Genomic DNA, 27,718 nt, shown 5'->3' on the forward strand with positions numbered 1-27,718 from the left:
TCTAGAGGTCCACATGTTTTGTTGTTTTTTTGTAAAAGTAGCCCCCATCCTGGCCTTGATAGAGCTCAGTGGGATTTCAGAAAGGCAAAGAGCTTTGAGAACTTTGGGGGAATCACCTCAGCACCTCTGCCTCATGGCATTTCAGGCCAGCATGGCTTTCAGCAGCTGGAAAGACCAAACTTTTGAAAAGGAGGCTATGATGATGAGATAGAAGGAGGAATGAGCCCCCTCCCCCATCGGCCCCAGAGACTGAGTACCTCCTTGCTTCACATCCAGGTTTTCATCGATAGCCACAGCCACCAGACCTCCAAGCCCTCTCTCATCACCCCCACACTAATCCCCATATCACTCTGTACATCCCTTAAGCTGACTTAAGCTTAAGTCATGATTCCCATTTTGAGCTTTTACCCCCACACCCCACCCCCTCAAATCCCACTTCAACTGGAGTCTCAATTTGTTCCTAGCAAAATCTTGCATATTCCCAAGCTGCTTTCTGAGCTGAGTCTCCACCTTCTTGCTCTAATTAAAACCAGCTGGAACATACAGAATAGGAGAAAATATTTGCAAACCCCATATCTGATAAAGGATTAATATGCAAAATATAACAGGAACTCATACCATTCAATAACAAAAAAAAATAAACAATTTGATTAAAAAATGGAGAACTCGAATAGACATTTTTCTAAAGACGACATACAAATGGCCAACAAATACATGAAAAGATGCTCAATGTCACTAATGATTGGGGAAATGCAAATCATACCACAAAAGCTATCCCCTGACACTTGTTAGAATGGCTGTCCTCAAAAAGACAAGAGATAAAAAATGCTGGTGAGAATATAGAGGAGAGGGAACCCTCATGCACTGTTACTGGGAATATAAACTTGTGCAACCATTATGGAAACCAGAATGGAGGTTCCTCAAAAAATTAAAAATAGAACTGCCATATGATCCAGCAATTGCAGTTTGGAATACTTTATCCAAAGGAGATGAAATCACTATCTTGAAAAGATATCTGCACTCCCATAGTCATTCCAGCATTTTTCACAGTAGCCAAGATAGAAAACTACCTAAGTGTACATCAGCAGGCTAAGAAAGGATCAATAAAATGTGGTTTTATGTATATACATATAATGGAACATGATTTAACCATAGGAAAAGAAAGAAAAAAGAAGGAAATCTTGTCATTTGTATCAACATGAATGTCCCTTGAGGGCATTATGCTGCGTGAAATAAGTCAGACAAAGAAAGATAAATATTATCTGATTTCACCTATATGTGGAGTCTTAACCAAGTTCATAGAAACAGAGTAGAATGATGGTCGACAGAGACTGAGGGTTGGGGGAAATGAGATGTTGGTCAAGGGGTACAAACTTAAAGTTATGAGATGAGGAAGTTCCAGGGATGTAATGTATAGCATGGTGCTGTAGTTAACACTACTGTGTTGTATACTTGAAAGTTGCTATGAGAGTAGAACTTTAATGTTCTCACCTTAACAACAACAAAAAAATGGTAATTATGTGAGGTGAAGGATGTGTTAACCAATCTTATTGTGGTATGCATTTCACAGTATACATGTTTATTAAATTGTCAAATTGTAAACTTTCAACTTATACAATGTTATACATTAATTATATCTCAACAAAGCTGGAAAAAAAATACATCCCAGCTAGCCTTTTGAGGCAGCCTTCCTCAAAAACGTTCTTCATTTCTGGCTGATTTTTCTTCCATAACCCATTTCCCACCAGCCCTGGAAATGGAGTACATGGGCTGCTGTTCCTCCCTTGTTCCCATTTCCAAACTATTCTCTCCCCTTCTCCCTGGAAACCTTCATCTTCCTTGAGTGGCTGTCTGCTACTCCAATAGTCACCCACTGACTCTTCCTCCATCAATAGTGTCTCTCTGGCTTCCCTTGTGGCTCAGCTGGTAAAGAATCCACCTGCAATGCGGGAGACCTGGGTTTGATCCCTGGGTTGGGAAGATCCCCTGGAGAAGGGAAAGGCTACCCGCTCCAGTATTCTGGCCTGGAGAATCCTATGGACTGTATAGTCCATAGGGTCGCAAAGAGTTGGACACAACTGAGCAACTTTCACTTCACTCACAGCGCCTCTCAACCAGGACTGCTCCTGGAAACCACAGAAGACAGAAAATGAGTAGAGTATCTCTTTCCTCCTCAAGTATGGTGTATAACCAGTACTGAAACTGAGGGTCATACAATAAACCTGTAACCTGGCTTCACTGACCAAGCTCGTTTTAATTTTTGCTACAGAAAACTTACATGTCCTCCAAGTATCACGTTCCATTCTAAGTCACTTCAGTCTTGTCCGACTCTGTGCGACCCTATGAACTGCAGTCTGACAGTCTCTGTCCCTGGGATTCTCCTGGAAAGAATACTCGAGTGGGTTGCCATGCCTTTCTCCAGGTGATCTTCCCAACCCAGGAACTGAACTGGTGTCTCGTACATCTCTTGCGTTGGCAGTCGGGTTCTTTACCACTAGCACCACCTGGGAAGCCCCAGGTGTCATGTAGCCCAAACAATAAGATGTTTGCCCAAGCTGTTTTATAGGAACTTGGAGTCAGCTGTGTACAGTTAGAGCTGTAGCCAGCTAAGACCACCCAAGCATCAACTGAGCATGCTCGGTTGTCTGCCTTGTGACCTCTTGACATCAAAGAACCAAAACTCTACCTAAGAACATACTAATGTGCCATTTTCTAAACACTTGTCTCATGAAGACACCTGTAGCTCAGATGTACCTGGGTAGAATGATGATTCCTCCCCCTTTTCTCACTTTCAACCCCCTTTCCCCATGCTCCCCACACCTCAGCTTTATCCCTTAAGTACCCTGAACCTTCACCTTTGGAGAGGCACATGAGAAGTGTTCTTGGGTCCCCTCATTTGACTGCCTTGTGAATACACGCTTTGCTATAAACCTTGGCATGTCAGCGTTTGCCTTGCCGCATGTCAGGCAGATGAACCTGGTTCTGCAACGGTACCACCCTGGGCACAGAGGAGAAGTTGGTCCATCACAGTGGATGCTGTGTCAGCCAGAGCTTGACCAGAGCAGGATTTGTGAGCAAGACAGACGGATTTATTATGGAGAGGGGAATTCCCACAAGGGTGATAGGTGGGCAGTGGGCGGTATGGTCTGTTGTTTCTGTATCTGGTGTTCAGCCTGAATTCACTGGAGTTGGCCAGATTGGTGGTTGGAAAGGAAAACTGGGACTTCAACTTGTGAGGAAAGCTGGACCCAGTTGGGGTGAACTGGAACTAGCGTCTTCCTCATCACTTCCAGTCTTGGTACCTCAGGGGGTAACTTGTAGGGGAAGGTGGTGGCTTCAAACCTGGAGCTGATACACACTTTGTCCAGGACTCAGAGAAGCCGACGTAAGAGAGTGGTGGGAGCTTGGGAAGCTCAGGTCAGGTGCTGACCCATCCCAACTAAGGGGAGATTTAAATCAGCAAGGAAGGGTGCCAGCTGCCACAGAGTCTACAAAGAATGTGGTGCTGCTGCTTCACTTCCTTCTTCCAAATCTAGTGCAAAATTCCCCTCATGGCTGACACCAACAGGGAACCGTGTCGGGGGAGGAATTCTGGGAACATAGCTCCATCTCAGCTCAGCAGACATGGTATAAAACCATTCCTGGTGCATTTGGGCATTCAGGCTTAATTTCCTCAGGGGTGCATTTCCTCATGGTTTCAGCATCTTACTCCCTGGTTTCTCTCCAGTCTACTCTTCATGACAAACTTGACCTCTTGAGTTCCTTGACTTCTTCACATAAATGCAACAGCTCTGAACTGTATCCTAGGCCTAAGCATTACCATAACTGTGTCACCTTGAGAGTTTCCAGTTCCGAATCTGTAATTGGAATGTCATTTCACTGGCTATCAACTCCTGTCTTTCCAGTCTGGCTCAGTGTTGTCACTTCTCACCTGCTCAAAATGTTCTTTATAATTACTTCTGCTGCTTTCTTAATGCACTTTCTACTGGATCATGCCCATCCACTTGCAATAGGCTATACTTCATTCTATCTTAACAAAACAAACCCTTCCTAGACCACAACTCCCCACTCAGTAACTACCCCATTTCTATTAAAACTTCTTATAAAAGTTGCTTTTACTCACTTTCTCTGCTGTCTCCTCAATTCACTATAATCAAGATTCATCACAGTATTTTTCTCATCAAGGATGACTGAAATCTTGCTCTATCCAACAATCACTTCTCAGTCCTCATTCTATCTGACATTTCAGTACCACATGACATGATGATAACCCTTCTCTTCAAAGTACTTTTTTGTTTGGCTTCTGAGACTCTGCATTCTCCTGTTTCCCATTGTACTGGCTGGGGGGCTCCTTCTCTCTCAAAACTCACTCCTTAGGTGATCTCATCCAGTGCCTAGATGCTGAGTTACATCCCTTGATTTGATCATTTCAATCCCAGTCTTCCTCTGATTCCCATGTATATTTATTCACTTGGTTGCTTAATGAGCATCACAAACTTAGCTTGCTCCAGGAGCACTTCTGTTTTCCCATCCCCAGAACATGTTTGTTGCCTGGTCTTTCTGTGGCTTGTATTTTCCAAAATTCATCTCCATCAATGTCCTCCATCCTTTTATGTCTGTGCTACTTATATCAAGAGGCAGAGTCTAATTTCTTTTCCCTTAAATCTTGGGCAGACATTAATGACTTTGACCAATATAATGCAATATTGGTGACTGACATTTCTGGGACCATCCAATGAGGGCGCAAAAAAACCCTGCAGCTTCTCCCTGGGCCTCTCAGAATGCTTGCTCTGGAGAAGCCAGTTACTGTGTGGGAAATCTGACTGCTTTCAGACCACCATGCTGTGAAGAAGGCCAGGCTTGCCATGTAGAGAAGATGTGTGGAGAGACAAAGGGATGGCTGGGGAGCTCCCAGCTTTTTCGCCATGTGAGTGAGAAGGTACAAGATGTGTGAGTGAAAAGGCCATCTTGGATATCTAGCCCTGTGGAATCTTTAGATGACTCTAGCTACAGCTGCCATGTGATGGAAAGCATATAAGAGAAATCCCAGCCCAAGGTCATTACTAGGATAAGGGGAGGTGAAGCAGCCAGATACAAAATTTAAGGAAGTGTTCACTTTCATAGTGATGCTGCAGGGACTTTGAGAGAGTGACCTTTACATCCTGTACACTAGACACTTCATTCACCTCATCCTAGTTCTGATCTTGCCCCATGAATGGACCACGCAGCTTACCCTGGTCAACCCAAAGAACCATAATAAAAAACCCAAGATGTTGTTTCAAGCCAGTAAATATTGAGGTAGTTTGTTATTCACCAATAGTTAATCATATATACACTTGCCATCATACTCAATTGCTTGAGTCAAAGATTTTCCTGGATTCTTCCCTTTTCTTTACATCCCACATCCAATTGATGGCCCATCAAAGGCAGTCAATAAAATATTTGATGGGTTTAATGTGTGAAAATCAAACTTATTGCTTGTCTTCTAAATTAGCCAACTTCAGAACTTCTAAACCATTTATACTATAGAAAAGAGAACAGAGAACCAGAGAAGTTAAAAGAATCAGTTCTGAAGTCTTGAAATACAAAATAATATTCCCAGAGTGCTGTGTGGTTCAGTGTAAGAAAAAAAGGTTCAATGTTAAGCATCACCTACCTGTTGGTGCTTAGCAATATGGCAGAGAGAAGGCCATGAGAAGCAGAACTCTGCCCTTTCAGGGACTTAGCAATATGTCATTGGGGAGCGTCTAGGATGCTTACCTCTTAGCTGAAGGCTTAAGTCATAGGTCCCCACTCACCTGTTTTAATTTATTTTTGTTTTTATAAGTAGAGAATGTGAGTACTTGGTAGCAGACATCCAGTAGAAACCAACAACATCTACTCTAGAATTCTATATGCTACCTTACATCCTGAATGTCTACCCCTTTCTTCCTAAAAGTCTTCTCTGTCTCTCTCCATTGCTTTCTTAAAGAATGAATTCTTGGGAACAAAATAGGATGGGAATCTCATATGGATGGGAATCCCATTCATGCACAATAAAGTTGGATTATTCCCACAGCTGAAGATGCGGGGCCTTTTCCAAAACTCCATCTTTCCTTCTAACCCCCTCAAAGACCGTCTTATTGATTTCATTTAAGAAAACGTCTCTCTCATCCAGCCTTTCTGTGTTCCCATTACCCTGGCTTCTTAGAAATTTTCACCATTGCTGACCACTAGGTGCTTCCTAACTCTTTCTCTAAATCAGAGGTTCTTAACCAGGGAAGTGTCTCAGAATCACTTGGGAGGTTTCTTAAAAATACATATACCCATATAAGTTCCATTACACTTGAATTCTTCCCTAAGGGCCCAGGAGTGTGTATTTTGAGGAAAAAAATTACAAAGGTTTATTTCAGGTCAAATAACCCTGCAAGTGGTTCCCAGATGGGGGAATTTCATAGATCGGTTCACTTTTAAAAAAATTGGATTGTCTTTGAAAAAAAGATACCAACTTTTGAATTCTGTCAGATATTAACAAATAAAAAAATCCTTACTACCAACTTTTAACATTAGTGTTTTATTAAATAAAGACAACTTTGAAACCCCCAAAGCAGTGTGGGAATAACTTGAGAATGAAAGTGAAAGTGAAGTTGCTCAGTCGAATATTCTTGAGAATAGAAGCTTTTAAATTGAATGCATTTAGATTTTTTAAAAGCTTAATACATTGTTCTATATTTTCTTATTTTCCCAGAAAGTTTTGACACAAGGGAAACCTCAGAAGTTTTTGCGAGTCAGCATTTTGGAATCACTACTCTAAAGTAATCTTCCATGCTGCTGCTAAGTCTGACCAGATCACTACTCTACTTAAAGACTTCCAGTACTTCTTTGGGCTTACCTGGTGGCTCAGGCAGTAAAGAATCTGCCTGCAATGTGGGAGATCTGGGTTTGATCCCTGGGTTGGGAAGGTCCCCTGGAAGAGGGCATGGCAACTCTTTCCAGTATGCTTGCCTGGAGAATCCCCATGAACAGAGGAGCCTGGTGGGCTACAGTCTGTGGGGTCACAGAGAGTTGGACATGGGCAACTAAACACAGAACACAACTCTAGGAAAATGCCCAAGGTCATCACCATCACTACAGTTAGTAATAGTTTGGAGAAATATATTTGTGTATATTTGTGCAAAAGATATAAAACATTTAGGAATAAATTTTATAAGGAAGACTTTGGATGCATGAGTAGTTATAAGATATTACAATGAGAATGAAAATAAGACCTGAATATATACATAAGGTATTCAAAAAATAAAATGCTAATTTTTCTAAATAATATATAAATTTAATGCAATCCCAGTTGAAATCTCAACAGGGTTTTTCTTAGAACTGGATGAAATTATGTTAAAATTCATATAGGAAAGTTGATTACAAATACCTAAGAAAATTACAAAACTCAAATGAGAGGTATCATAATGTTGCAGGAAGGGGGACCCCTTCCAGGGCCTGAAACTGGGATCTTGTCTAACACTTGGAAATGAATTGTCCAAGGAGACACATGTGCTGACAAAGCAAGAGATTTTATTGGGAAAGGGCACCCAGGTGGAGAGCAGTAGGGTAAGGGAACCCAGGAGAACTGCTCTGCCACGTGGCTCACAGTCTCAGGTTTTATGATGATGGGATTAGTTTCCAGGTTGTCTTTGGCCAATCAGTCTAATTCAGAGTATTTCCTGGTGGCACACGCATCGCTCAGCCAAGATGGATGCTAGCGAGAGGGATTCTGGGAAGTAGACAGACACATGGTGTCTCCTTTTGACCTTTCCCGAACTCTTTGGGTTGGTGGTGGCTTATTAGTTCCGTATTCCTTACCAGGATCTCCTGTCATAAAACAACTCATACAAATGGTTACTAAATTAATATCAGGTATTTAATACTGAATATTTACCAGTTTACATGAACCTGGAATTTATTGTTTAATTTAGAATTATTTGATTTGTAAGCACTTATCTTTCTTTAAGCCAATTAAATAGAGCTCATTTACAAATTAATCTCAAAAAGATTATCCAGAGATAAAGACATACTGAGACATATTTAGACAGACACAACTGCAAGATCTAGTTTCATTTTCTAAGTTTAGTCATGAATTAGATATTATAATATAAATTTTACTAGTTTATAAAAAACAGTTGGAATAAATAAAACTTTTAAAGGCTTTCCATTTTTCCTCAGTGTCAGGGGTTAGAGATGGTCTAGATAACTGTTCCTGAGAGCCCTGGTCTCAAGGCACAGAGAAAGAAAATCAAGTTCTAACAAAATGGTGGCAGGTCTAAACCAAATGGTGGCCAGACAAAGCAAAATGGCCATCAAAAATTACAACACAGAACACAAAGTTAAAACATACACATATAAACCTGGCAGTCCTCACCAGACACTCCCTTAAATACAAGAATACAGTCTCTCAGAAAACCTCCTATAGAGACACAGAACTTCAGATCCAAGTACTAACATTTTAAGGAAACTATATCAGGTCTTCAAAGATTTTAAAGGGAGGAAAGGAAGCCAGGTTGAAAGAAGAAGGGGAAGGAGGAGGGAGAGGGGGGTCAAAGAGGTGGCCTTACAGACATCTCCTGCCACCTGCAGATATCCAGGCATTATGGGACTTTACCCTGGGCTCCAGAGAAGGGAGGACTGGAACTCAGCTCTACCAGAAATCAGACCAGAACAGAACCAGAATTCGAGTTCTCTGCCAAGAGGAGATCATCAGTCTCCAATCCTCAGCTCAGGCTGAGGCCCTTCGACCAGATTCCAGTGTCCAGGACCTGGGGGCTAGAAAATAGGGGGAGGATAGGAAGGGTTAAGGAGAGGAAAGAGGAGAGAAGGGGAGAGAGGTCAATAAAGTCTCTTGTTCCTTACTGGTCAGGGCACTCTGGCCAGTTGTCCGCGTCAGGAGGAGACCAGGGACAAAAAGGTCCCAGTTGCAGCTGCTGAGTCTGGTCCATTGGCAGGCAAGCTGGCCCCTGAGTACCCCGAGTGGTCAGAATGTCAGTCTCAGCAAAGAGTCCCATCAGAGTCGCCATTTGTTGCAGGAAGGGGGACCCCTTCCAGGGCCCCAAACTGGAATCTTGTCTAACACTCAGAAATGAATTGTCCGAGGAGACACATGTGCTGACAAAGCAAGAGATTTTACTAGGAAGGGGCACCCGGGTGGAGAGCAGTAGTGCCGGAGTCTAGCTCCGGCGGCCAGGGAATCAGCCTGAAGGGGTGAGCCGTGTTGGCCGACGATGATGTAGCCTCTGACTCATAGCATGGAACTGCATGTCTATTTCAACCTTCAAGTTTTCTTTTATACTTTGACAAAAGCTTTAGGTCAGAGGTTTGACATTTTTAGTTTCCCCCACTCAGATTTTCTGTCTCCAGAAATCATTGTTGTCCTTCAGAGTTCCTGCTTCAGTGATTCTCTCAGAATCGGCTTTACTATCTATTATCTACTTTCTCTTATGTGTCCCATACTTAACTTGTGATTACATTGTAACTCATGCTACATTCCTCAGTTTATTTCTTATCTTTCTAAATCCTGTTTGCTCCTAGCATCTTAAGATCACTATCTCCTAAAAAGGCTTCTAGCTATTCCTAATTATTCCTAAACCTTAAACTCAGCAAACTTCTTTTGCCATAAACATTCCCCTCACAAACAGGTCTCAGATAATAATCTTTCCTATGGCCTCAAGCTGCGGCCTACATGCTCATCCTGGGACATTCTTTGTAAAGATCCTTGAACAAATGTCAATGGTTATTTTATAGATTATTTTCTGGGCACAACTGCAGAAGGCTTTGTGCTTTCTCCTGCTCCTCTCTCAAGAACAATAAGCACCTTAACATTCTTTCCAGCCAACTCAATCGAAGAAAGGAAGAAACAAGTCAGAATCACAAGAGCTAACCCCTTCATCCTGGGACCGTGCCTGTGAGATGAGGAGAGGGGGTTGGGGGCCATGCCTCCATTTTGTCAGTAATGCCTAACGCAGCTCCCAGCATAGTAGGGTAAGGGAACCCAGGAGAGCTCCTCTGCCCCATGGCTCACAGTCTCGGGTTTTATGATGATGGGATTAGTTTCCGGGTTGTCTTTGGCTAATCAGTCTAATTCAGAGTCTTTCCTGGTGGTGCACGCATCACTCAGCCAAGATGGATGCTAGTGAGAGGGATTCTGGGAAGTGGACGGACACACGGTGTCTCCTTTTGACCTTTCCCAAACTCTTTTGGTTGGCGGTGGCTTATTAGTTCCGTATTCCTTACCAGGGTCTCCTGTCATAAAACAACTCATTCGAATGGTTACTAAAGGGCCTAGGGTGGGCGGTTTTAGTCAGTGTGCTTCCCCTAACAATAACATACGATACAGCCTTAATAATTAAAGCAATATGGCGCTGATTAGACCATAACCTTTGTCATATATTTATTTCACAAAGTTTATGATTTAATCAGTGGAAAAAGTATGGTCTCTTAAATAAATGATGCTAGGAAAACTGGTCATCCATTTAAGAGAAAATGTAAAAATTAAAAAAACAATTAAATAGAAGCTTAAATATAAAAAGTAAAATAAAAACCAAATGTGAAAATCTAGGCTATGACATATATCCTGGAATTTAGTAAGACTCTTATAACCAAAATCAGAAGTTATCAAACAAAAACAAACATATTTGACTATATAAAAAATTAAGAAGTTGTGTATGGAAAAGATAACCAGAGACAAAATCAACAGACATACCACAGGTCTGGAAAGAATGTTTATGAGGGAGATGACAAAAGGCCAATTTTTTTAGTAAGCAAAGAGCTCTTAGAAGCAAAAGATAATCTAAGAGAAAAAGGGGAAAGATGTAAATAGACAGTTCTAGACAATTAGAAGTGCAAATCCAAATGTCAACAAACAAGTGAAAAGACATTTAAATTAATTAGTAGTTAGATCAAAGGAAGTGAGAAAACAATGAGATACTGCTTTAACAGCCAAGAGACAGGCTAAACATTGTGGAAGCGCTGTGACAGTAGTTCTCCTTAGGATACCTCTGAAGGAAGTGCACCATCAATGTTGCTGATGGAAAAGCAAATTCTTTTTGGAAGCAGATCTAGCTACACCTTTAAAATGTAAAATAAATGTAAAATACAACCACTGGGCCCAGCCCAGTTCTGAGAATCTTACCCTACACTCCTCCCAAAAAAAAACTACAGAAGAAAGAATGCTATGTTTATTTATCCTAGCAATCTCAATAGAAATACTTTCTTTTCCCCCAAAATTTCTAGACAAAGTGCTAGAACCTCATTTGGTCTAGGTAATGGACCCATGTACCTTAGGGGTGAGAGAGAGAGCAGGCTCCCTGAAGGAAAACCCAGGGTGTCATTAGAAGAAAAATTTCCTCCATCAATGTGTTCCACAAGTCAGCCCTGGTCTATGTGTCCTGTGAGAAGGTAGGAGTAAGCATTTGGATTCTTTTATAATAATTTGGAAGGATAATTTTATACGTGTTGAATTGACCAATAAAAATTGGGGGCTTCCACTTTGTAGGTATCATTTCATTTGGGTGATATGGTATCTTCTCTGCAGATAGGAACTTTTCCAAGCTAGAGTGTATGGAGACCAAAAGCACTCACCTTGAGCAGATAAATGTCTGCCAGCAGTACAGTATGCTGGGGGACCTGACACGGATGGTGCTTGTACTTATGAAGTGACTCTTCCAACCCTGAATAGAAACAATCAATTAATTTGTTGCAAGAAAGTGTGAATGAACTTCTGTCGTTTCACACTGTCTTTACAAAACCCTCTTGGTAAAGAGAGGATAGAGCTGATTTTGCCCCACCCCTTCAGGAAGATATCCACAAAGACACTGGGACCTCAAGATCATGGTTTAGACCATGCATCTGTATTTATTTTTATTAATATATTTTTTAAATTTATTTTTAAGTGATAGATGGAAAAATAACCCAGTCTTTCACCACAAATTGTTGGAGAAGTTCTGTGCTATATGTTGATGCTAGCTGTTTTCTCTTGTTTTTGAGGCAAATAAGTTGTTAGTTGTAGGAACTTAAGGGCTCACCAATGTCTGAAGATTAATAAAAACGTAGGAAACAAACTTCTGATTCTTCAAAGAATGTCATTAATAGTTACAGGATGCCAAGTGACAGCACGACCCAGATTTTCTGATTCCTCATAGAGCAGACAAGAGCAGCTATTCTCTGGGGGTGGGAAGTGTACTCCACACTATTGCTTTGTGAGATCAAGATACTGGCTGGGTGTCAACAAGAGGAAATCCCACTGAATCAGCAGGCACTTCAATTCTCATGAAACTTGACATTCAAACTTTATGAAAGACAGATATTAATGAAACAGAAATTTAAAGTCCAAATAGACCATTTGAAGCATAATCTGCTTTACCTTCCCTGGCATGCAGTTGGCAGTCAGTATGAGTCAGTTCAGTTGTGTCCGACTCTTTGTGACCTCATGGACTGCAGCACTCCAGGTTTCCTGTCCAACACCAACTCCCAGAGCCTACTCAAATTCAAGTGCATCAAATCAGTGATGCCATCTAGCCATCTCATCCTCTGTTGTCCCCTTCTCCTCCCACTTTCAATCTTTCCCAGCATCAGGGTATTTTCCAATGAGTCGATTCTTCACATCAGGTGGCCAAAGTATTGGAGTTTCAGCTTCCCCATCAGTCCTTCCAATGAATATTCAGGACTGATCTCCTTCAGGATGGACTGGTTGGATCTCCTTGCAGTACAAGGGGCTCTCAAAAAGTTTTCTCCAACACCACAGTTCAAAAGCATCAATTCTTCGGCACTCAGCTTTCTTTATAGTCCAACTCTCACATCCATACATGACTACTGGAAAAACCATAGCTTTGACTAGATGAACATTTGTTGGCAAAGTAATGTCTCTGCTTTTTAATATGCTTTCTAGGTTGGTCATAGCTTTTCTTCCAAGGAACAAGTGTCTTTTAATTTCATGGCTGCAGTCACCATCTGCAGTGATTTTGGAGCCCCCCAAAATAAAGTTTCTCACTGTTTTCATTGTTTCCTCATCTATTCGCCATGAAGTGATGGGACCAGATGCCATGATCTTAGTTTTCTGAATGTTGAGTTGAGTTCTGAATGTGCCATCAGTATAGTTTTCTACAAAGAGTAATTTTTCCAAGATAGCACCTTATGCATATTTGGACATGACATCTTAAGTTCTTCAGTAATTAGGGCCAATTCTTTAGTGGACATGGTAGGATGTTTGAAAGCTGTGCCAAGCCTTGTTGTAAAATCTGTTTTTTCACTATTGATAAAGAAGAAACTTTTTGTAAATGTGTCATAAATATGGATAAACTGTTCTCTAAACATTAAAACATAATTTGTGAGAGAGCTTCTCAATTATCTTAAAATTTTGCTTTTTTCCCTTGTAAAAGTCTAAGCAAAGGCAATAGGCTTCCTCTCCGCATTCCATCCTCCCCCATCAAGAAAACCTTGTCAACAACAAAATTATCTATCAATAAGTTAATGTAAAATTTATGAGTGTGTGGTTAATGTTTCTCAAAGAATTTGGGATAGGGGCATTAGAATTGCTTCTATTTTTATTGCTAAATATATATAATTATCATAAAGTATCTTGGGGGGAAAAATCTATGATCTTATTGACTGATAGTTGATAAACTGTCTAAGGCTCTTTTGAAATGTGAATCCCAGGACTGTACCAAATGTATCACAAATAAGTTCATAGTCTTCCTACATTTTAAAGCTGCTTTCATATTTACCTGCTCCTTTGTTACTGACTTTGATTCAGTTGAAGCCAACAGGTATTTATGGAATGCTTAATTATGTATGTCAGAAAGCTGAAGCATTTTAAAAAAGACTCTTCCTACTTTCTACTTTGTTCTGTTATCATTATTATTAATAGACTTTACTTTTATAAGTACTGCTAAGTTTACAGAAATATTGATTGGAAAGTATCAAGTTCCCATGTATCTCCTGCCCTTTTTTCCCTGGCTTGTTCCCCATTTTATTTACATGTTTTATTAGTATGATACATTTGGTACAATCGATAAACAAATATCAACAGTTGTTATTAACTAAAGCCTATAGTTTACCTTAGGGTTCACTCTTTGTGTTGTACATTCTATGGGTTTTGACAAACGTATAGTTTCATATATTGACCAGTCTGTATCATACCATTATTATACAGAATAGTTTGACTGTACTGACAAACCCCCTGGAAACTTTCTGTTTTAACCTAAAACTGATGTTAAATTGAATCATGGATGTTAAATTGAATCTTTTCACTTATAGCTTTATTATTTAAAGTTTCCACATTTAGTATTTCTTTTTAAAAATGTTTATTTATTTTTAGCTGCACTGGGTCTTTGTTGCTGCATGCAGGCTTTCTCTGGCTGCAGTGAGGGGGGCTACTCTCTTGTTGCCGTGCATGGGCTTCTTGTGGTGGTATTTCCTGTTGCAGAGCACGGGCTCCAGGGCATGCAGGCTTCAGTATTGTGGTTCGTGGGCTCTAGAGAGACCACAGGCTCAGTAGTTACAGCATATGGGCTTAGCTTCCTTAAGGCATACGGAATCTTCTCAGACCAAGGCTCGAACGTGTTTCCCCCGCATCGGCAGGATTCTTAACCACTAGACCACCAGGGAAGTCCAGTATTTCTTTTTTCTTCTGTTGAAAAAATAGTGAGGCCACACATACCATTTGAATCCAAAATTTGTACACATGTCCCTAAATGATTAACCATTTATATTGATAGAATCTTTCATATAATTCAGTTACCCACCTCAGATATATTTATTGAGTTCTTACCTGGATCAGCACTCTGTTCCAACAGTCTTTTGATTAGGGGTGCTTGTGATAGGCAGCTTTATGCCATAGAGCTTCATTTCATGCAGAGATACATGTTTAATTACCAAAGCTCCTTTCACCATGTTTTCTTTGTCACTTTATTTTTATTATTATTCAAATGCATTTTTGAATAGGAAATATATGTATATAGTGCGAAACATACAAGGTATAAAAACATTCACATATCCAGAAAGACTCCCACTCACCTTTGCACCCACATACTCACCTCCCTCAACAACTGTTATCAAAGCTTTATATGTGTCCCCAGAGATATTACATATGTATACAAAATAAATCTTTTAAAATAATAATCTTTGCCTTTTTTTCACTTCATAATATATTTTGGATGCTGTTCCAAGCACTGATCTATTACTTGCTTATCCTTTTGATGAGTGCATAGTATCCCATTTTTTTGATGTTCCATACATTATTTAGCCAGTCCTTTACTGATGAACAAAATTCATTTTTTGTGGTTTCAATGCAGCAGTGAGTAACCTTGCACATATGTCTTTTTATAAGTACTTTAATACAGCCAGAGGATACATTTTAGGAAGTGACATTACTGCATCAAAGAGGAGGTACATTTTAAACTGTGATAGATCCACAGTTCTATTTATGATAGTGTTACAAAGCAGGTTCACTGCCCCTGTGGACACAGAAGCCAGTACCATGACACCAGCTTTTGAGAAAATGAAGAGCTTTATTGTGAGGTTGACCAGCAAAGAGACAGGAGGCCAGACTCCAATCTGTCTCCATGATCCACAGTTCAGGGTGAAATTTAAAAGGTTGGGGAGTTTCAAATTTGGAGGCTGATTGGCTAGTCTTGAATCAGTTCATGTAAGCTATGAACTGATGTATGGACTGATGTTGGAAGTCAGATTTTCCATATTGACCAATTTCTTGCTTCACAAAGGGCTCTGGTGGCAACATTTCTATTTGAGTTAGGTGGGCTGGGGGTTCTTAGTTCCAAGGTCATCCTGGAGACATGGCTTTTTAACTTGCACAGGTGAAGTGCTATTCTCTAAAATAACTCGTGTTGATTAATCAATCAACCTATTTAAGGAGGCAAAACCAGTTTCAGCTGGTTTCTGGGCTGTTTCAATGGGTCAGCCATTTTCCATAGAAGTTGTGTCAGCGTACGGGAGTGCTATCTGCTTGCATCATCACCAACACAACATGTTATTAAACTTTTGGATCTTTGTCAATCTGATAGATGAAAATTATACCTCATTGTAGCTTTAATTTTAATTTCTCTTATTATGTGTAAGACAAACATTATTATTTATGTCTTCAGAAAATTAATAAGGTAAAGATTGATGGCATTTAAGTTGAAGGCAGTTAAGTGATCCAACAACACCTAATAAGTGAGAATGCCCAGAAAGTGATCTGCTAAGCTTGCCACCTTGGCCACCATTTCACCTTGTTTCCATAGCACCCAGCACAGTGTGGGGGATGAAAGGTTGCATTTCCTGGGAGTTTTCCTATCCTTGGTCTTAGTAGTTCTCAAAAAAGGTGTTGAAGAATGCCTGTTATAAAGGGAAATAAAACTCCTTACTAAAATGGCAAGATCAATGAATTCTAAAGAATCCTCCCAAAATCCCTTTAAAATCTTAGGTATTCACCCTCACCTCTGCCCTGAGATAGATCTGAATCAATATTAAGAAACTTGATACTTTCCAATCTATCCTGAATCTGAGTAACCACAATGATTGACATAAAATTCATGTTCTAGACTTCTAGGAGAGGTGAATTTATCCTAATACTGATGACACATATTTGAAAAAACACTCTTTCTTTTCCACTTCCTACTCAGAAACACTAGTTTCCTCTCTGTATGTGACTTCAAACTTGGACCTTTGGTTTCCTTATCCTCTGGGACCCTGAGAACCTGTGGTTTCCGAGTAGCAGTTAAAGACTTTGCCTTCATTCATGATGTATATGCATATATCATTGGAGTTTGTTGGCAGGTGTAGGCTTGTCCCTGACTTGTGCTGTCTCTTGATACTCCTGTCCCAGTTTGCTGCCGAAGGAGGATTATTCACCCTGATCATCATTTGCCTGAAGTCAGGGTTGGGTCTTGGAATATGAGAAAAGACAGAGCCATCTGGGGAGGAGTGGGTTTCCCAGGGCAGAACAGCTTGTGGTAATTTGACAACTGTTAAGCAAATCAACAAAGCAACTAAATGAAGCAAACTTTCTGGAATAGAAGTACTGTCAATCCTGAATTATAAATTTTCAGTTATTATCCTTTATTTACCAAATATTGAGCACCTACTATGTATCAAGTACTGTTCTACGTTTTAAAGATATAGCAAGTGACTAACATGGGAAACATGCCTGCATATAGGGTTGTTTGGGGGTTCCCAGGTGGCACTAGTGGTAAAGAACCCACCTGCCAATGCAAGAGACATAAGAGTAGTGGGTTCGATTCATAGGTCAGGAAGATCCCCTGGAGGAGGGCATGGCAACCCACTCCAGTATTCTTGCCTGGGGAATTCCATGGACAGGGGAGCCTGACAGGCTACAGTCCGTGGGGTCGAAAAGAGTCAGACACGACTAAGTGACTAAGCACAGCACCAACGCAGGGTTGTTTTATCCAAAGGTCATTGTAATTGTCTTTCCCCATTCTTATGGTGGATCTGAGGACCTAGTGAATCATACCTAGAAAAGAAGCATCCATTTCTAGTAAACCACAGCTGCACTTAGACTCAGCCTTATCTCTTTGCTACAAACAAAAGAAGTGAGCTGAATTCTTTCCTAACACAGAGCACATCGTCTAGATTCCAGGAAGAAAAGTCTTTAAGATTCTCAAGTCCATCTGGGGGAAGCATAAATGACAAGGAGAAAAAGCACCGGTTTGAAAGCTGGTCAGCCACTTTTCTGCCAAGGGCTTGTCAAAATTGCTCAAGAGAAAGAAAAAAGAGAAACAAGTGCACATATACATTTTTTAAGTAGCCAGCAACCAAGACAACACCAATTATTCAACCACAGTAAAGAAACCAGCAGCCAAACCACACTGATTATTTAACCGCGTATCCAAGTGCTGAACACAGCCATAGCCAGCCACGTTAATTTAATGTAAATATCCTGAGTAACCAGCCCCTGTGGAGGCAAGTGTTGCAGCAAAGGACAGGGCCTCACCTTTCCTTGTCTTGGCTCCAGATGTTTGGAGCTGGAAAACTGGCTATAATCCAACTAATATCCCACCCCCTCTTTTTCTCTGTTTTGCATTTTTGTTTCTCTAAAACCCTGATTCATTTTTTTTCTTACTGATCCACTGGTCTCATACGCACACACAAACTCAGGGAAACATTTCATTTGGTGAATTCTGTTCTTTTCCTCTTGATTTGTACCTTTTCTTTCCTTTCCTTTTCATTTCAATCGTCCTTCTTCTTTTCAACCTCATTGCTTTCATTCCTATGTATTTGATTCCTGTTTATTTAATTTTTACTTATCATCATATATAAAGTTTATTCTTAGTAAGTGTTTATAAGGAAAACATAAACTTTCTTCTTTGCAACTTGCAACTGCAGAAATTTCCACTAGGTTGAATTTTACTGTAAAATAGTTCCTTTCACTGGGAAATACCCAGACTTGTGAGCCCGGATGTCCAAGTTTGAAAACATAGTCCTATTTTCACTGGCCACAAATATAAACATCTGACTCAAGGTCAGCCAACCCATTGGTGTCTATCTTCTGCCTTACTCACTGGTATCCAAAGCTGCCAAATAAGAAGATCAAGTCTGCTGTGCTGTAAGGACTCTCAAGCTCCAAGGAGACATTACACGAGTAGGTGTCCCAATCCATAGTTCCACCTGAGTCAGTCTTCCAGTCATCCCAGGCCAGGTGTCAGATGTATAGGAAGCAGCATCAGGTGCTTCCAGTCCCCGGCTCTCTGGACATGCCCCCTCCAGCTGCTTAAGTCTTCCCCACCCAGATCTCAGACACTGTGGAGCGGAAACCTAGTCCTCTCTGTCTGAATTCTTGTGCCGCATCTGATTTCTTGATCCACAGAATCTATGAACATAGAAAAATGGTTATTCTTTAATGCCACTAAATTTAAGCTAGTTAGTTACATCGTGATAGATAACTTGAATCCCAGCTCAAAGGCTATTCTGAGAACTAAAGAAATGATTGTATGTAAAAATGCTTAAAACTAGACCAGTGCCAGCCACATTGTAAGTTGACCTTCCTCAGTGGTAGCTTTTATCATTACTGTGATAAAATTTCCACTGATAAATATAGGAAATTTGAAGAATTATTTAATAAAAATGCTCTTCTCTCACTCATCTTTAAAACTTCATAAGAAAATCGAGCAGAATTATGGAATTTGTAAGTTGTATTGTACTCCCCAAGATCAATGTCCTTACAAGCTCGGATAGAGAGAGACTGCACAATGATTTTCTAATAAATTGATAATTTACAGTCTGATGTGATAAAGGTCCGGAAAAACAAAGCCCTCTGTACCACAACAGAATTTTTCCTTAGAGAAGGTCCAGAATCCTGCTCACTTTTATGTTCCTCTGAGCACCCAGCAACAAAGCGGACTCCCTACCAATGTTTGCCTCGCTGACTTGATCAATGCAGTTGTGTTCATTATCTTGCATAAACTTCTGGGAAAACATTGCTTTATTTAGTATTTTCTCTATTTTTGCTTTTAAATTTGTAATATTTTCTGAGACGCTGATTGGTAATCTCATAAAATTTAAATCGATGTTTATGGATTAAATAGCCAGTATTGTTAAGAATGTACAGTGCAGTGTAAACACAAAACTCTTGCACAATCTTTTCCTGGACTTGTGCTTTTTTGAACTGGGTTCAAATCTAAACTGAGCAAGGCCACACAGGGCGTTAGAGCAAAAAATGTAAAGCTGGAATGCACTGAACCCCCTTGACTGGGGAAGATAGACCTTGGAGGAGGGAATTTTAAGGACATGCTTTTTATTTCTGGTCACCTGGCAAGCCAATCTACGAAAACATACCACACAAATGTGTTTTTCAAGCCACACACATTGTCTTAGTTAGAAAAACAACTTCAAACATCACATAGTGTTTTGGAAATTATTTGCTGAAAATGTCAACATACCCCCTGAAAGAAAAGCAGTTGCCTAGTTTTTGGACAGTTCTCATGTGCAGATTTCTTAAATTTGAAATAACAAAATAGTTAATATGATTATTTGGAGATGTATCACATTTTTAGATGGCCTGTTGAATGCTTTGCTCTGAATAATTAAATGTGTCTCATCTTATGGCGAGCAGTCCCTGTGGGTAGAGGGCAGACAGGAAAGGGAAGAAATGCCAGTAGGAGGAGCAGAGGGGCAAAGGAAAGACAAAGGGAGGGGAGAGAACAGATAGAGAGTGCGGATGGCTTCAGCAAACGGTACTCTGCTTTGAAACTCCTAGTCGCCACAGTTTTACTACAGCAAATATTAGTGCTTCTGTTTACATTTACAGTCAGTACAGAACAATCTACATATACAAAGTGAAAATTATTTAGGGCTGGTTTTGCTCAGTCAAAATGAAGTCTGGGGTAATTGTATTGCTTCTGAGTTCCTATGTATTGACCCAGTTTGGAATGTTCCTTTGCAGGGGCTATTGACTTTATGGATCAGAATCACCATCATGAGTGTGGGAAGCATGACCTCAAGTTTCAGGTAAGCAGCCTAGAGAACATTTTTGTCTCAAACAGAGAGAGCACACATCAACTAAACATCCATATGCAATTGATTTGGCTACTTGCACTGTAACTTTATTTCAGTGGCTTGCCCAATATTCTCTTGCAAAACTATATCCTTCATGGATTACCACCATTATCAATGAATAGCTTTTACTAAACATTCACATTTACAGTATATGTCATTGGCTGGACATAAAGTGTATGTTACATGGAGAACTGAGCTTACGTGTGCATTGTGCCCTTAATCCTACCGATTTTATCGATGAAAGGTTGAGATGCTCAGTGCCATACAGTGAGTAAGCAAAAGAACTGGGATTTGGAGCTAGGTCTAGCTGACTCTAAAATCTACCTTATTTTACATGACATGATACACAATGCTTACTTGGAACAGTTGGTATTGGGAAACTGGTCTACTGGGGTCTTAAATAATCCTTTCGTCTTTGTAGTCTCTAGCTTAATGTTGGCCAATTATTCCAGCAGACAAACCGAGCAGGTTGGAGGAGGGGGCTGACTTTGGTATCAGCTTGTTGAGACTGGCAATCCAACCCCAACTTTGATACCATCACAGTGAAGTCAGCCTGGCACAGCCCCCACTTGCCAACTGCCTCAGAATTGTGGTCTAGCCACAAGCCAGACACCATAGGCTCTCAGACTGGTGAAAAGGCTGGGCAAAAGGCTTGGAGAGAAATGGGCGACCTGTAGACTGTGGGTTTTCCAGGCCTGCCAAGCTTTGCTTTCTTAAAGAGAATGAAAACTAAGTAGTTGGCTGTCTTGGATTCAGGGTAATGATCCCAATAAATTCACATGTATCAAGTGACTCTTTTTGCATGTGTAGGCAGCACTGGAAATAAATAACTGAAAAGAAATAATTATTTGATGCTATCTCAAATGTCTCTGTTCCCAATTTTGCATAAAAGCTTGTTGATGACTTGAGTCATCCTGATGTATGCGTGGGACCTATAAATATATATTGAGCACTCATGGTATAATGTGTCAGGAGCCATACTTTTTCCTGAATTTATTTTGCACTCAGTGTTCATATTAACTAAGCTAACACTCTGCCATGGTGCCAGATGTGGATAACGGTGATCTTTTTCTCTATTCCTCCAGCCTCAGAGAGGGTCTCACATTGGCTCTTGCCAGCCTCTGGGTTGTACCACCATTGTGGGCTCTGCTTCTTAGCTTCTATCATCTTTGAAAGTATAAAAGTGTTAGTTGCTCAGTCGTGTCTAACTCTTTGTGCTCTCATGGACCATAGCCCACCATGCTCCTCTGTCCATAGGATTCTCCAGGCAAGAATACTGGAGTGGGTTGCCATCCCCATCTCCATTTATCATCTGTGGAAGGAATTAAATTTCCTCTATTTTATACACCTAGAGTGGTTTGTTTTCCTGGTTGGACCCTGACAGATATAGTTTTTATTCAGAATTTGTTTTATATGTATATGAATTGCCTTTGATATAAGATTTTAGTAAGATCTAGAATGGGAGTCTTTCAGTTCTACAAATGTTCTGTGGGTTCTTACTATGTACAAAGTGGTTACATAGGTAACAATTTACTGATTGTTACACAGTCAGGGTCTAAAAATTTGAGATCAGCAAAAAGTTTTTTTTCAGGTCAGTGGAATATAATTGACTCAATCAATTTTCTGCCTGCATATAATAAGAAGATACTTGGAGATGGAAACATTTATGAATGTTCCTGTTTGAACTGTGTCAAAGTCAGGGCTTTTTCTATGATGGTGTCATCAGATTGCCTACTGGTGTGTATTCTCAGAGAATGTGAGCAAGTTCATTCAAACTGTAATTTATACTGATTATCTTGCAGGAAAAGTTAGGATCATATTCAGAAAGGAGGGTAGTACACATGTTTCCTCCCACCCTCAATACAAATACATGAGGATTGAATCCAATGGGCCGTTAAGAACTTCCAGATCATCAGTCATTGATCTATGAAGCCTATGAGGTCCACCCACCAGATAAATTTACTAGTAAGGATGGGAAGAGACAGAATAAGGGAGGCATGAGAAGAGCCCTTTGTAATTTTTCATGACATTTAAGTGAGCAAATAAGCTAGTGGTTAGGATAATCCCAAATAAACTGTGTTGACTAATTTTGTGCATTTTATTTACCAAAGAACATGCCTGCAAATTCTTATATTATAAATCATGATATATTGAGGGATGCCAAGAAATCATGGATTTTCACTGACTAAAATCACCTGATTTCTCAGGGAAGTGGAAGTTAGAGCTTGGAATATCTTTAACCACTCTTCCCTGATACTGCCAGAATCTTGCTTTTATTCAGACCTCGTCCTTGTGTTAGCCTCAGAGAGGAAGAGGCTAGAAGATGTAGCAGACCCAATGTAGTAAGAAGAGCATGAAAAGAAGGAAGGAGTGGAAGAGAAAGAAAGAGGAGGGGTGGAAGTACAGAGTAACAAACAGTCAAGGAACTGTAATGGGTAAGGCCACAGCCATTCCAGATGCTGTTGCCTGAACGCTTCCTGCTTCCCTCCATTTCCTGCTTCTCCTATTGCCTTAGCAGCGGGAATGCAGCCCTCCTTGTTGCCCTGGCCCTGTGAGGATGGGTTAAAGGACTTTAAATTTGTTTTCATCTCTTTGCTCAGGTAGGAAGTAAGCTTCACTTCCTTATCTTACCTATCCTTATCCTTTTGTACTTAAAGTATACTTTTATTTTTAAAATGTTAAATATGCAAACCTTTCTCATCACCATTTTTCTTCTTGAAATTCAGCCAATTTTGTAGACTGATTGGCCACCGGTTCTCCATTTTCCTTACTGGATATGGGACCCAAACCATTTCCAGCTCCCTTTTATGTTTGCTCAGCTAAAAATACAATTCACCCCTTTCCACTTCAGCAACTGAAGAAGTTGAAATATATAGTTTACTTGCTTTGTTGGGCTTCCCAAATGACTCAGCAGGTAAAGAATTCACCTGCAGTGCAGGAGACACAGGAGGTTTGAGTTTGATCCCTGGGTTGGGAAGATCCCTTGGAGGAAGAAATGGCAACCCACTCCAGTATTCTTGCCTGAGAAATCCCATGGACAGAGGAGCCTGGCAGGCTGCAGTCCTAAGGCCTTCGGAGTCAGACACAACTGAGTGACTGAGCATAGCACAGCACTTGGTTAAAAAGTAGCACATTTGTATATCAAATTAATTTGGTTCAAATTGAGGACAAACGAATATTGAGCCAGCTTGGAAATGATATTTAAGGCTCTTTCCCCCTCTTGGGGGACACAAGATACCAAAACTTCACAACAGATTGAGATTTCAATTGGTAGTTACTGAAGAGGGCACCCCTTTCCACTTCTTCCCCTACTTTCCTCTTTAAAGAATTTCCTGAACTGACTGAATTTAGAATAGAAAATAATAGTAAGCATTACTTTGGAAACAGTGTGGTCTAGTTGGTGTCGAAAACTTTAAACTTTTAAATGTTCTCTTTGTGAAGGAATTTGCTAATTATCCAGCAGATGTTTTTTCTTTTTATCCCTTATGCGTCATAGTTTCCTTAAAATTCTCTCCCTCCTTTCCTTTCTTGCTCTGGCTCTGGCTCTAGCTCCATCTCCCCCTCTCCCTCTCTTTTCAAGTAGTGAGGACAGGTTCAAAGAATGTGCAAAGCTTATATACCTCAGAGCCAAAGTCCTAAGGCTCTGTCTTGATGAGAAACCCTCTTACTTTAATTATAACCTCTTCTTGAAGATTCTCTTCCAACTGAGTGATTTGTGTGTCCTGGAACTAATTTTATTAAGTGGGTTGCAACATTCAATTGCTTGTTTGGATTTCATGACTCTGCCTAAACCTTCGATGCCCCATTAAAATAATCAAATATTGGATTACGAGTACCTGTATTTTTTTCAGAGGATTTAAAGCTGAGAATTCCTTCACAGTTCTGGGAATGATCAGAGAACTATCAAAACAACTCAAAATCTTGGCTGGGAAGTGATGTTCTTATCCTTGAAAGAAAAAAAAGTACCCAAAGGCCAGCAGAATATTAAAGTCACCTGGTTATTTTGCATTCATCTTAGTCAATATTTTGAGCCACTCATATCAGGTTTTGAAATAGAGTTAAATGTCTTTGTTTAGTTATATAATTTGTTTATCTTTCATAATATGTTTCAAAATGAACTCTAATTTATGAATTTATTATTGGTTTATTCTTAAAGGTTAACTATCCATTTTTCCTACATGGTATATTTACATAGCCTTGAAAACAAGAGCCCTGCCAATGCAGACTCATTTCCCAGGGACCTGGTGTAAACCAAGTGGGTCACATCTGCGCAGGTAATTGCCTCCATATCGTGATGGAAATGAGACTCTCAGCAGCTCATTCCGGCTCCACTCCTTCCACCTGGGCTGAAGCTCCCAGACAGGCTTTCCCACTCCCTCTGCCCTGCCCACACCTGTTTAAAAAACAGATGCAGGAGCGTGAACCCAAGAAGTTACAGTGAGAAAATGTAGTTAGTGTGAGTGAATTTTATGATTGCCTAATTTTGTGGGATTACTGAGCAAATAACTTGTTGTACAACTGATTCCCGGGAAGACAAAAGGCTAAAAGTACTGAAAGGTTTCTATACGGTAGGTTATGAATCAAGAGATCTGCTATAGTCATTCTTGGTTCCACACGAAATTTTCCTTTCCTAGACCGTTTTGCCATGAAAAGCATTTGGTGGTTCTTTCCTGTATACACCACCCCGCCCCAGCCCACACATCTACCAATGCTGTTACTACTCCTTCTATTACTGCTACTACTCACACACACACACCTTTCCCGAGAAAGAGTCGCAGCGCTGAAGACAGGACTTGCCTGAGTCTCGGAATATTCTAAACAATGAGGCCAATCACTTCAATTTGCAGACGCATGGATGTTGCTTGGAGGGTTCTTGAAAACCTGCTGTTCTTTTCAGCACCACCTGCATTTGGTCTTTAGAACAGAGCTCTAGTACTTCCCAAGAGTTCTGGTCAATTTTCAAATTTTTAACTTCTTTAATTAGATGAATGATGACTGGATATGGAATCTTCAACAAAATATTTCTTGATATTACTGTAACTTTCTTATCCCAGAAAGGGACCATCTTAGATGATTCTTGCATAAGAATTTGAATTATTTGGCCATATCAAATTGGGTGATAAAAATGTGTAGAGTTAAAGGAGTGAATTGACCAAAGCTATATGGTCATTTCTGCAGATGGTAGAGAGGACAATGGAGGAGGCAGTTGGGATTCAGGGGTGGAAGTCTTAGTGCTCTGTGTGGCAAGTGAAAGTCCACTGTGAGAGAGGCAGTCTGATCATTATTCCTCTTATTTCTTGTAAGTTTAGGTGATACTCTCTCTGAGGCTCAAGGTATGTCCTTGTGATACATGTCAGTTCAACTCAGTGTGCCTCCATCATGTGAAGAGGGCTAGACGGCTAGAGAGCTATATTCTACAAGACTTAAAATGTCAAAGACCAGCAATCACGATTCCCTCCTAGTGCCCCCTTCCTGCCAGAGAGCATTCTGAATTGGAGGAAGTATAGTGCTGGGTGGGAAAGAGGACAGACCCTAGGAGGGGCCTGTAAGGAAGATGGGTTTCCCCCAAAGTGTGTGGAGTTTAACACCATGGAGATTAGGTGAAGAAATCATTGAGAGAGGTGTAAGTTAGCAGGCCAAGGTTGAGTATGTCCCCAAGGATACCCTTTGTGAAGATGCTTTTCCTTCCAGTTATGTGTGCTTTCTCCTCAAACTATGGGAGAAAATGGATTTAGAGTACAGTTATAATTTTTCTCTTCTAGGATATAGTTATCTTGCATATCCTTCCTTTATACCTGCAGGAAAGTCTGACCACCCCTTCAATCTTAAGTGATGCCCAAAGTGGAGAAGAGGAAATAGGAAAATGAGGGAAAGCATGGACATGTATCCAATCAGTATCCTAGCCCAACCAGGAGCCATGGTTCAAGCAGAGAAAGGACAACACCCTTCCAGCAGATTATACCTGGTAGTGACCATCAGGAAACCAAGGTTCCCCGAAGGATGGAGCCATTGGGAGGAGCATTCCAAGTAGACATCCATAAACATTCTGGTGAGCAGAGACTATTAGATTGAAGACCCAGGAAAAAAGAAAAAACAAAAGTGAGGGAGAAGAATTTGTTAAGAAATATATTATCTCCAAGCTCTCCTCCACCTGAATTTATATCTCATAGTTTCACCTTCAAGCTTCAGTTTAGAAATAAAACTTCTCCAAGAAGTCCCACAACTTCATATGATGTCCTAGATATCTTATAGGATATCGGACTTGGTTTAAATTATTTTTAAATCCATCCAAATGCCTTTTCCCTGCTGACAGCTCCATGCTGCCCACTCATATAAAAAGACTCACCAGGAGAATAAATTATTTCTTCCCTTGTCAGTGGTAATTTGTGTTCACTAAATTACCTCCAGATCTACTTTCCTGAGTCAAAAATAACTTCATAGTTTTTTTTTCTTCCTTCCATGTCCATCTTGGAAAGACATATAGATTTTGAAGTTAACCTCTCTGCTAGATACTCAGAAATAATTAAGCTCGTTTTCTTCTTAAGTCAGCCAGATGTTTCATTTTAAGATGGAACAATACATGGTTTATTTGACCCAAGTTCTCATGGAAAGGCCATTGCTTTCACTTTGATAGTCCTATTTTGTGAGAGGTAAAAATGAAAAACATCTTTAAAAGAATTCCTTTTTTTTCTGGGAACAGTGCTTGGTCTCAACAGGAAACCACATTTTTAAAGAACATGTAAGTTATTACTGATGATGCTCCAGAATCTGATCAAACAGTTTAAGCTGCAGACATCACGGTGGGATTTTACCACATTGTTCTTCATAACTGTTAAAAGAGATTGAAATGTCTTATGATGTCAAGGTCTGTTTCTGGCAAGGCATCTATTTACACAATTTCTTTGTCACTTTAGCATTTTCTTCTAATCAAGCTGGGCTAATGTGCTTAGGGTACCTTTTATTTTTGTCTTAAAGAATGCTAATAAATGGTTAAGGGTATTTTTTACAACATGGTGAGTGTTATTTCACAATGTTTCATTAGCTACAAATCCTCAAGTCACTTTTAAGAATTCCAGATGCCCTACTGTAGGTATTTTTGCAGCTGTTTTGTAGGAAATCATGAAAGTGCAACTCTCTTCAACAAAAAAAGGCCATATCTCATTCCTGCAGGGATCAGTCTCTTTACTAT

General features: G+C 40.2%; 1 long non-coding RNA gene across 1 annotated transcript in view; it reads left to right on the top strand.

Moving 5' to 3' along the window:
• LOC139184605 (uncharacterized) overlaps positions 1-27,718 on the top strand; it is a 65,563-nt gene that overhangs the window by 1,747 nt on the left and 36,098 nt on the right. Inside the window, exon 2 of the long non-coding RNA XR_011568152.1 lies at positions 20,417-20,481. This is a non-coding gene — a long non-coding RNA (uncharacterized lncRNA). The remainder of the gene's footprint in view (positions 1-20,416; positions 20,482-27,718) is intronic.

Source organism: Bos indicus, chromosome 8 (assembly GCF_029378745.1).
Source record: "Bos indicus isolate NIAB-ARS_2022 breed Sahiwal x Tharparkar chromosome 8, NIAB-ARS_B.indTharparkar_mat_pri_1.0, whole genome shotgun sequence".
In the NCBI taxonomy this organism is placed as follows: Eukaryota; Metazoa; Chordata; class Mammalia; order Artiodactyla; family Bovidae; genus Bos; species Bos indicus.